The 12335-nt window shown below is 45.3% G+C and overlaps 1 long non-coding RNA gene across 1 annotated transcript in view; it reads left to right on the forward strand.

The window, feature by feature from the left end:
* Positions 1 to 12335, forward strand: part of LOC141059975 (uncharacterized) — a 93438-nt gene that overhangs the window by 22011 nt on the left and 59092 nt on the right. Inside the window, exon 2 of the long non-coding RNA XR_012222632.1 lies at positions 10789 to 11607. This is a non-coding gene — a long non-coding RNA (uncharacterized lncRNA). The remainder of the gene's footprint in view (positions 1 to 10788; positions 11608 to 12335) is intronic.

Here is a 12335-nt window from a genome sequence, read left to right on the forward strand (position 1 = left end):
CTTAAAAGAATGAACATATGCATGTGTATGTAAAAAAAGACTTGCTGTTCATATGTTCAAAAAAGTCTTTTGAAAGCATTTTAACAGCTTAAGGTTTAGAAAAACCACCAAGAAGTTAAAAGAAGTGAACTGACCATTCTTCAGTTTACAATACAAGTCAATGGAAACACTGAAAAAACACCCGAACCTCTTTTTAAGAGATTTGTCAATGTTTTTGCTTAGAATTGGAAAAAAAACCTGCTAAAATTACTAAACAGCAAAGTAGTTTTAAGCTATAAATAATGAGAAATAGTCTTTCAACCATATTTTTAAGAACATTTTTGGAGTAAACCCACTCAAAAAAAAAGTTCTGGGTGCAGATAGCTTTAGATACTTATCTGGTGATCAATTTGTATGGAGCTCAGCTTTCTTTACCAGCTCTGCATTCTATGTACAACTACCCAGGTGCAGAGAGATCACTGGGGCAAGAGGTAAGGACGCCCATGTACACCTAAAGTACAAAGCAGGTAGAGTTGTGCATTATGGTGAGATTTTGAACTGCAAGGGTCCCATATACTGTTCTTCCATACCATGGCTGTGTCTTTGAGCACTGAACATCTTGTACTTCTGGGCTCTCCAGGGAGTTTGCAGTTCTGGAATATGACAGCACTGGAGGATAATGGCTAGTGCCCGAGACTTGTCAGCCTTCTTTCCATAATTGTAACAAGGTGGCACGGGGTGGTAGTCCCCCGAGTCATCTAAGCCACAGTCAGTGTACACACCGTCACCTTGTAGAGAAATAGAATGGACAGACACAATCCCAGGCACAACTGCAGTCCAACAGGGAAACAGTTTAATAAAAGAGATGAATAAAGTTATTATTTATTATCATTTATTTATATAGCACCATTAATTCCAAGTTAAAGTGAAACATTAACGTCCTGCTCTCTCCTCAACGACGTCCAAGGCCGTACCCACAGCAGCCACGGTGGCCGAAAGATGAGGTAGTCCATATGCTGGAATCTGGACGCTTGAAGTCCTTTCGGTGGGGCACTTATGTAGTCCTAGTGCCTGTTGCACTGCCCAAAGGTCTAGGGAAGCACCTTTTCCCCTCCTGGGATCTGGCAAGGCTCCCAGCCGCAGCTGAGCATCTGCCGTGGGCAAATGTGCCCGGGCTCTGCCCTGGAAGCTGGAGCTTCCCGCTCCCCAGAGGCTGCAATTCCCACCCACTAAGTTAACCTGTGCTGGCCCTGCCTCTAACACATATAGTAACATTGCAGACACAGCACAATAATACATAACACAATGCAATACAACAGTAACATCACAGTACATGTATTATGTTCATAGGCACACCATCCGGGTACCAAACAGGAGAGAGAGAGGAAGCAAAGAGGTTCTCCGCCACCTCTTTACACTTCCCCCTCTTTAAACATGGCTGTCCTCGGCCATTACGACCCCTGAAAAATTAGCACCAAACACATGCATAAAAAAATCTTCAGTGCAGCACCAGCATAAGAGTCCCGGTCTCTCTCCGAGCCGGTCCACATGACCCTAGTCCTATTGTTCCTGAGGCCATTGCAATCAGTATCCATGCCCGATGGCCAACTTATTACACAGTTTTTTAACCTGGCTCGATCCTCGGGTCAGTCTTCCCCTCTCTCCTTTTAGGGAACCACGGGCTTGTGGTTGGTGGTAGGCTGCATTTAACATGGGGCTTGTCCAAGGAGAAAAAGGGCAAAATCCAGGGGTGACACAGTTCAGTTAAGTAGCAGCCGCACACAAAGTCCACCATAATAAACCCCCGTGGGGTTTCAGTCCCGTGATCCAGCAAGGGGTTCATCAACGGGCGCAAACAGACTGGGAGGAGTGGAAAATGAACAGACATGGTCCTTATTCTGTAACCACGCCAGACGCCACAGTCCTTCAGCACCATACTGGGCTCCTTTTCGGGGATGCAGAAAGTTTCCGGTATTCTTTTTGGGTGCAACCGGAACAAAACATAACTTAAAGAAGGCCACTTCAGTCCACACATGGCTGCCGATTTGCATAATAGGCCGCATGCACACCCTGCACCACTATATAAGTGTGGGACGAGATCCTGCTAGAGGAAGAGTTCTCATGGTTCCTCTGGCCCCGCATCCTCTCCAGCGGTGGTCCCACAGTTCCCAGAGCTTCCGGCTCTGCTGTCACATTTGCGGCTGCCTCACTGTGTCTAGGTGTTGCTCTCTCTTGCACATCTTCAGAAACTGCTGCCACGGCCGTTCAAAACGCTGAGCTTCCTGCGTTGAGGTTGCCTCCCAATCAGAGGCCATTCTTACGGCCATCGCGTATGGCCCTCAGGGCCCCTGTTCCTTGAAAAATGCAACATGGTCCCCAATCCACAGAGGACCGTTGAAAGTCAGGGACCCGGCATTCACATAAACTTTCATTCCAGTGTCCAGCTCCTGAATGAACCTGTACCATACAGTTGCCGGGGCATTGCAATTCCGTGACAATGCAGCGCTCCCGCCGCTTCTTCTCCTGTATGACTCCTTGGATCCATTGGGCCTCTGCAGCCGTGGGCACCCGGAGCTCCTCTACATATGTGCTGCTGAGGTCAGCCGGAGCGGACGCGGCCTGTGGGAATGCAGGTGCCCTCACTGCCGGGGACGATGGTGGAGTTGGAAGATGGGGCACCTCAGGTGATGATGGCGGGGCCACAGGAAGCAGAGGGCAGAGGATGAGGTAACGGGATGGCTGGGCGGGGACTCTTTACTCACCGCCGAGCCCAGTGACAGTCCTCGAGCACAGCCGCCAATGCTGGTGACCGCAACTGCCATGATCCCCCGCAGAACCGCCTCTAGGGTCTTCCAGACTCCTTCGGGTTGACGTTAGGACATCGCCAATTCCTTGTAATCCTCAGTCTCCACGGGTTGTTTGTTCGACCGCTGGAACAAGGGTCACTCCTCCAGCTCCTCCGACCACCAGGCCTCAAAGCGCAGGCCCATCTCTGACCGGGCCACGGATCGCCTCTAGTCCTGGCGGCCGATGCCGCCGCGATACAACATGCTTCTTCATTGCATGGTCTCCGAATATGACATCTATCCTTTTGGATTCCACACAATTGTGGGTGGGATACTTTCCTGCTGCTCCTCCCATTTCTCCTGGCCAGGCTAGATGGGCAACAGCTCCATCTTTGCCACACCCATTTAGGGCAGGCATTCTTCACAAAGGGATGTGGCTTTCTTCTTTTCGGTGCCAAGATGCCTCTTTGATGCCCACGACTGGCAGCCCCATCCTTGATTTTCGCGCCAAAGGCGGCCATCTTTTGTTCCCTTTTCCATAGTCACTGATCCATAAGTTCAAAAAGTCCTTGCCTACGATCTTTCTATTGTGAGGCTGTGGAGGTCCATCTTGCCGACTACGCCAAATGTGATAAGGTGGTAGTCCCAGCTGAGTCAACTAAGCCACAGTCAGTGTACACCCCAGCACCTTGTACAGAAATAGACAGGACAGACGCAATCCCAGGCACAGCTGCAGTCCAACAGGGAAGCAGTTTAATAAAAGAGATGAATAAAGTGCAACATTAACTTCCTGCTCTCTCCCTAACGACGTCCACGGCCGCACCCACAGCAGCCGAAAGAGGAGGTAGTCCATATGCCGGAATCTGGATGCTTAAACTCCCTTCGGCAGGGCACTTACCTAGTCCTACTGCCCGCTGCGCTGCCCAAAGGTCCGGGGCAGCACCCTTTTTTCCTCCTGGGGTCTGGCAAGGCTCCCAGCCGCAGCTGAGCATCTGCCCTGGGCAAATGTTCCTGGGCTCTGCCCTGGAAGCAGGAGCTTCCCGCTCCCTAGAAGCTGCAAGTCCCACCCACTAAGTAAACCTGTGCTGGCCCTGCCTCTAATACAGATAGTAACATTGCAGACACAGCACAATAATACATAACACAATGCAATACAACAGTAACATCACAGTACACTTATTCTGTTCATTGGCACACCATCCGGGTACCACACAGGACAAAGAGAGGAAGGAATGAGGCTCTTTACCACCTCCTTACATTATCACGCCTCTCTGGGCATAATAACATAATTTGCACAAGCGGTGTCATCGCCGCTTATGCAATTCTAGCACAGAGAGGAAGGAATGAGGCTCTTTACCACCTCCTTACATTATCACGCCTCTCTGGGCGTAATAACATAATTTGCACAAGCGGTGTCATCGCCGCTTATGCAATTCTAGCACATGCATGCCCCTAATTCCGGCAGCATCACTGCATCTCTGAAGCCAGATGCACACTTCCCGGCTTCAGAGACACGCACTGCGCATGACCGGAAGTTATCTTCCAAACTTCCGCACATGTACTGTGCGCGCCTCTGAAACCGGGATGCATACATACAACCTTGGTTGTTATCAATGAGGTTATTAATGGTTGTCTGAGAAATGTACTGCCACACTAAATGCACTTGGGCAAATCATCAAGATCTGCTGGTGGCAGATCAAAGACGTCCCAGATGTGCTCAATGGTAAACAGTTCGGAGAGCCACTGCCATCCCTGGTAACACGCTTATGCCACACAGGCTGCTCAAATGAGTATGAGCAACAAGTGGCCTGGCATTGTCTTGATGAAAAACAGCTCCAGATACATTTAGAAGAAATTTCACTTTTTCCTTCTTTGTGTTGCAGTTTTAATGTGGAAAAGTGTATGAAGTGCTAGAAGTAGAAACAGAGTTGTATTAGTTAAATGGGTACTTGAAGCTGGATACAATATTGTGATATGTGTGCTTGATGGGAACACCTGGATGCAAGTATACTGGTGGCACATAGCGCTTTCTGTACGGAAGGGTAACGGTGGCTCTGGGAATGGTACAAGTCGGTGAGGAGGCACTGGATGTAGCTCGCCACTTCTATCTCTCAGAGCTGAATGTGGATCTCACAATAAGAAAGGTTGGGGACCCCTGCCCTAATGGTATGTGCACACAGCGCCTTATAGACATCACCGCAGCTGCCGAGCTTACCCAGGTGAGGCTTCCATATCCTGAAGTGGCTAAAAGAAGTTATGTAAGCGACATAAGCTAAAACATGTGCACTAGGGTGATCGCAAAAAAATCGATGTCGGAATTTTGTCCGTCTGGACCCCACAAAACGATTCCCCTTTCCAGATATTGAGATAGCCAAAGTTTGAGCTCGATCAAACGACGTTAACCCGTGCCGCTCGTCGCTCAAAGTTTGAAAAAATCCAAATTGAGGTATTTTAAGATTTAGGTATTTTGCATAGTCTGTTAGACTATAAAGAATGTGACAACAACATTGCAGAAATAGCCCTGACCAAATTTTCGAACCATTTGTGGTATTTGAATGCAGAGTTGGTGGGATTATCGTTTTTTGATCCCATCATTACAGACAATGAAAAGTTGTTAATGGCTAATAAATTGCTCAGTAGCACAGATGAACCATCAGAGCACGCTAGGGTTGTAAATCCAAAAGTTAGGAAAGAAAAATTAAAAGAGGTAGGAAGTAACCGACTTTAACGACCTTCTGACAAAAGATGAAGAACAAAAGCAATATGTCCTGCAAGTTGTAAGCAAATGCCAAGCATTATATTCTGACGTTTCAAAAACTACTTTAACAAAAGCTCTAGAATAGATTAGATAATTATGTAAAATTATCAACTCATGTAGGTTAGCGTGCTCTGATGGTTCATCTGTGCTACTGAGCAATTTATTAGCCATTAACAACTTTTCATTGTCTGTAATGGTGGGATCAAAAAACGATAATCCCACCAACTCTGCATTCAAATACCACAAATGGTTCGAAAATTTGGTCAGGGCTATTTCTGCAATGTTGTTGTCACATTCTTTATAGTCTAACAGACTATGCAAAATACCTAAATCTTAAAATACCTCAATTTGGATTTTTTCAAACTTTGAGCGACAAGCGGCATGGGTTAACGTCGTTTGATCAAGCTCAAATTTTGGCTCTCTCAATATCTGGAAAGGGGAATCATTTTGTGGGGTCCAGACGAACAAGATTCTGACATTTTTCCCCCCCCCATATGAGATCCGGTCACCCTAATGTGCACTGTAGTGTGGTTTTGACATTTCAGGGCACTTTGTTTATTTTGTGGGGCACACTTGCCGAGCTTTTTCAGGTGATTCTGGGCAAAATCCGCCTTAAAAAGATGCCACATGTGCACAGGGTGTTTTCGATGATTCTTTTGGAGCTGGTCCGCTTAAAAAAACACTTAAAAATGCTTCAACGTCTACTCCTTTCAATTATAAAACCACATTACTGATAATTTATTCAGTTTTTTTCTGCATCATGTTTTTAAAAATGCCTGATGAGAAAAACTACATATTACTTCTTTGATGTGTCTCATGGTGGACTCCACTCCAAACTAAGCAATATCAAATTAGAAGGCAAAAAAACGCTTTAGGAAGAAAATTCTCCTAAAAGGTCGCAATGATTCTTCAAAATTGTTTCAGGAAATGCAGAAGGAAAAGAAAAACTAGTCCAAAAACTTCCCAAAGGAGCATTCCCAGAAAACTTGTCACTTGTCATATTACACTAGGACATAGGAACAGAAAAGGACAAGCACATTTATGAGATCATCACAACAAAATAAAGCCTTGAAATACAGATTTAAGCTGCATTCGCACATCCGGGTGTCATGGTCTATGGTTCATGGACCTGACAAGAGTTTCCCAATCCAAAGTCAACAGCTGTTTGAGCAAAAATGAGGTTGTGAAATTCAGGGTTAGGAGATCCAAGTCCAGAGAGGTGTGGTTTGCAAGGGAAAGGAGCAGACATGCTTCTCAGGAACTCCTGCCACTTCCCCTAATCAAGCGGCTAAAAGCATAGAAAAGTGGAAATTTTTTGGACTAAAAGTTGAAAAAACATGCCTGGAAAAGATAAGAAGAAGCAGAGACCCAATTCCACCAAAAGAATTTACCCTCTAGGACAAGCAGGCGGCGGGAGAGGACCCGATAAAGGCCTAACTACAGCTGGAGCTAAGCAACTCAGGCCGGCGCCTGAAGTGAAAGTGAAAGCCGCCCGTCTATCCACAGTAAAACCGGGACTTTTCAGAGATCAATTGGCCCGTGAAACACCTGTGAGGGAGAGACTGTTCCCCGCTGCAGCTCCGGTGCCTGCTGTCAGTGAATTTAAGAAGTGTTGGAAGGATACGGTGGGTCTGGCTGCCAGGGAGAAACAGACACGGCTAAGAAAAGCTGGCGGTGACCCAGCAGATGCAGTGCCGCAGTTGCCCGCTGGGTCCCTCACCCTGGTGTCGGCTGCCGATGCAGTGATGAGGTGTCCTGAGGCTGCGGCGGGTCCAGACGCGAGTGGAGGAAGCCGGCGGTGATTCAATGCATACAGCGCCGCGGGTGTCTGCTGGGCTCCTCACATCAGCGGCGGCTCCGGTGTCAGCTCCTGGTGTGAGGGAGAAGCATCGGGAAGCCGTGACAGAACAAGGTCCCGGGAAACACCTGACGTGAATGGAGGAGGCCGACGGTGAGTCAATGGATGCAGCGCCATGGGTATCCGCTGGGTTCTTCACCTCAGTGGAGGCTTCGGTGTCGGCTCCTGGTGCAGGAGGGAAGTGTCGGGGAGCTGTGTCAGATCAAGGTCCCCGGAGACAGCAAAAGCAGCCGGGGGGAGCTGGCGGAGACTCGGTAGTTTCAGCACTGTCGATGCCCGCTGGGATCTCCTCCTGCACAGCGCGGAATATTGCAGGACAGGCTCTCAGATCTAATGCGCCAGTGTTTATCCCCAGATACGTAGGGGACCAGGCACATGAGGGGCAGTTGAAACCTGAAGATAATGGCATCCAGGGATCTATACCTACAATTGCAGCATTGCAGGGTCTCACCCCTGCATTCAGTGAACCACAATCCCACACTGGGGGTGTGGAAAATAATAAAGTTCTCAGGCTGGATAATGGGGGAAAGGAGACACACCATTATAAATCATATAAAGGAGCTACTAAGGGAAGTTCTCCTCTCAGTGCCCTTACTGATTCCCAGAAATTTAAAGAGGAAGCTCACAGGAAGACTGATGGAAGATCACAACTAAATGGTGCTATTCATAAACATAATCATGATATGCATCTGGAGCCCTTTTTGTCATCTTATGGGGATAGGGGAGAAAATGGTGGTAAAAAGGGTCACTCAGTTAACTCTGACCCGTCGGATGAGTTTGATTGTCTTTACTCAGAGGAGTTTGCTGCTGAAGATGACATATATGATGAACTTGGGAGCGGTTCCTTTGTTGATCAGGTTTCTGATGAACCTCTATCTTCACGCTCTTCTTCAGAGGAGGGGATCCAAGAGTGAGATAAATACCTTATTAATAGATGCCATACCCGCCTCAGAAGATTACCCTACTGAAGGATTTATGATCAAAATGTGCAAAGCTCTTTTGGACTCACTGAACGCCTCTATCGGGACTCATACTCTTCAGGGAAACCCGGTTAAGATACAAAATAATTCTAAAGCATCTGAAGATTTTGTGAAAGACCTTTTAAAGATACTTTGATGCGTTTAACTGATGACTCCTACCCGAATTCTATTAAAAACTCTGGCAACGATATGGAAAATCTAAAATTACCAGACTCTATTAAAAATCATGAGGTGTTGTGTATTAATCCGCCACAGATTTCTCCTACTACCCCAGATTCCATGGATAAAATACAAAACGACTTTGCCGCACTTAAAGACTTTTTGGCTAACTTTGAGGACTTCAAATGGAAAAATAACTTAAAGATCAGAAGAATTCAAGAATCAGTGCATTCCTCACAATTAAAAGAATCTATATCTGTGGTGCCCTCTCATTTGATCCCAAACCTCAAAAAAAACAACTTGATCGAGAAGGTCTTCAGAATACGTAGACCTCCTTCTTTGCCATCAAACCTGAACAGAGATGTTATAGTATCATTTTATCCTAACTGGGTAAGGAACGCACTTTTGGGGTTATCAAAAGACCCGCTACTACTGCAGTCTTCATATAACCACCTGACATTCTTCAAGGACCTATCTAGATTGACTCTACAAAAACGAAATTTATTTTGCCCTGCAACCCGTGAGCTCCTGCGCAGTGGAATCCCCTTTCGCTGGACTCAATCCTCGACTTTAGAAGTGAAGTTTGCATCCAGAACATTTCATCTTACCTTACCCAAAGAGGGAATCGACTTCTTGATGTCTGCCAGGATAGGCCCTCCTGAAGCCTCATCTGGATCATCCTCACCGCCCAAATCGGATCTTCGTCCAAACTGAGAGATGTGAACTTTACAAATACTCTGCTCTTCTATAATATTTTTCAACTTTGAAATTTGATCTTCCTAGATGGGAAAGCTGTAGCTTATTAGTTAGTGTTAAATTTAGAACTACGTATAGAATAGCTTAAGGAAATATTTTCCACTTTTAGATAGTTTTTTGAATAAACCATTTTTTTTTTTGCCTCCACTCAGTCCTAGGGCATTCACAGGATGTTCCGGACATGACGGGCTTTCATATTTTTCACCGTATATTTAGTATTTTAATTTTTTTTTCTTAAAGTATCAGAGGCATAATAAGTGCATTGATCTTTTTTTTTTAGGTGGTTAGGTTTTGATTTTTTTTCTTCTATTTTAGCCTTTGGTAATGAGTACTTTAGCCTTTGTTTCTTAGCTATCACAATTATGCAAACACTATAGCATAGATTGTGTACTGATTCAATTTCTAGGGTGTACTTAATTATTCCCAATGATCACCAAAATGATCATATACTATATAATGATATTTGCATTTGTCAATGTCTTTTAACCTTTTCTTCTACAAGTTTTTGATACTAAGCAACGGTTAATTTTTTATATGTACGAGGATATTTGTACTCGGTTGGCGGATAATATGCAACATTTCAGCTTCTGTAAATTTTTGTATAATCTGTATGTTTGACTGTCTATTTCCTCACTTTGTGGGGTATTCCTGTCTTTACAGGGATTATGTTTTCCCTATCCTAGTCCCATTGTTTTCGCTCTGTACCCTATTCCCCTTCCCTCATAAAAAATGTTAAAATTAATAAATGTAAATATTTAGGTCACAAAAAAATGAGATAGGTATTCGAGGAGTGATACCTTTATTGGCTAACCAGAGAAATTATATTTGCAAGCTTTCAGGGCTCAGAAGGCCCCTTCATCAGGCTGCATTACAAGTGTCACTCCTCGAATACCTTTCTCATTTTTTTGTGACCTAAATATTTACATCGATTTATCTGGCTAAAATGGTACCACAATATTATTTTGTATTGTACATCGTAAAATTAATAAAAAATATTGGAACAGGAGACCCAGGGTCAGACCATCCATCGCGGTCTATACTTGGATCATGACACATGGATGTTTAAATAGACCTAACACTTTTGTTATGTCATAGAACAGAAAAAAGTTTGGACATCATTACAACAAAAGATATTCCATGTATGCTAGTACTGTTGTTATAACATTTCAATAATATATTTGAGTGAATAGTATTCAGTACAGCAATGTGTTTTACAAAGTGATGAACAAGCACAAATCCAGACAGTATAACTTTGGAATACTAGATACGGTAAAAATATGACAGCATCTTGCAGCTTAAAAAAATATTTAAAAAGAATTGTTTACTCCTATTCAGCAACATTATATGCACAGTTTTGTCTTGTAGTATTTTTTCTCAACAGGAAGTGAGTTGGGGAAAATGTGAGTTCAATTTATTGAATCCATTAATTTAACTAAATCTTGCTAAAGTAGCACACAAGTGAAAACATGTAACTATTAGTCGACTTATTATGTATTTTTATGTGATTTGCAGATGACACAACATTGACAGTAACAAACGTAGATGGAATTAAGGACTTATTACAGAGTGTCAAGATGGTAAGCTCGAGCATGAGACTGCTACTCATTACAAAGAAGAAAAAGATATTGACCACTGTCAGGTATGACCAGGACACATTTGAGATGGATGGCGACAAACTGGAAGTTGTAGAGGATTTCAAGATGCAGTGATGACACCGGAAGTCAATGGGAGAACAGATATGGGTAAATAAACAATGAAGTCACTGGACAAGGTCTTCAAATTAAAGAACATTTTACTAACGACAAAGACACGGCTCGTGCATAGTTTGGTCTTTTCTGTGGTATGAGAAATCTAGGCGATAAAGAAGCAAGACAGAAAAAAAATCGACACCTTCGAAATGTGGTACTGGAGAAAGATGCCATCAATACCGTGGATGGCAAGGAGAATAAACAAATCAAACCAGACAAGTCACTCCTGTTAGGCGTCGGGTTCCTGCCACTGCACAGCAGGAAACCAGAGCCTTGCACCCAGCGGTCTCCCATTCTTCTTCAGCCAAAGTGGAGAATGCTCAGCAGATTCGTCGGTCCCGGCGCTCTGTCCAGGCCAACTCCGTGGGTTTGCTTGCTGCTGCCACCTCTGGCACAGCTATGACAATGCATGCTGCTCAGCAGCGAGATTCTCCAGGGACTTAGTCCTCATGTCGGGCCACTGAGCATGCCCGACGAGTGATCTCCCATTGGAGATCGAGGGTCAGGTGCTCAGGTCCTGCTCGTGTTCGGATTGGCCCATTCGAGAAGCCAGGAAGGTCCCAGACGCCCGTGGCTATAAAAGGTTTGCATGGCCGCTCGCCCATGCGCTAGGATAGACTGTATTTACAGACTATGTGGAGAGAGTGATGTATGCATGTATGAATGTCTCTGGTGACTGACTCATTATGAAACCCCTACCCTTGGTACGCATGTGTTGTGCAGCCTAGCCTGCTAGCGCCCAGGCTTAGGTGTAGGTAGGGCAGAGTCAGAGTCAGGCATTAGTCCCCATCAGTGACTCGGCACGCCACAGTGCGCATGCTCCACACTCCGTAGCCAGCGTCTATAGTGGCTTTCGCGGCAGCGACGCCGTGCGCTCAGAGGGCCTAAAGGAACTCTAACCCCGTGTCCTTGGGGTAGAGGTCTGTGGCCACTTTCTGTGCGCTTTTTGGCTGGGCTCTGTGAGCTAAACAGGCTCCGGTATTTACGTTCAGCGGCTGTGCGGCTCTGTGAGTCAACAGAGTTCGCCCCTGTTCACACTGGGTGACGTAACCCACGTGTGACTGTTTTCACACCGCTCTATTCTTCCACCATTACCTAGCAGCAGTGTACCACCTCTGCACGGTGGACCCCGGGCTGCGAACGCACCTACTATTATTTATAATTTGGTGCATTCCGCCAGCCCTAACAAGTCTAAGCAAATATCACTGAACTACAACTTGCCTACTTTGGACACATCATATGAAGACAGCAATCACTGGAGAATGACATCATGGTTGGAAGAATAGAATGAACAAGGTGAAGGTGAAGACC

The sequence above is a fragment of the Dendrobates tinctorius genome, unplaced genomic scaffold (genome assembly GCF_039654945.1).
Source record: "Dendrobates tinctorius isolate UK_male_01 unplaced genomic scaffold, ASM3965494v1 ptg000231l, whole genome shotgun sequence".
Classification (NCBI taxonomy): domain Eukaryota; kingdom Metazoa; phylum Chordata; class Amphibia; order Anura; family Dendrobatidae; genus Dendrobates; species Dendrobates tinctorius.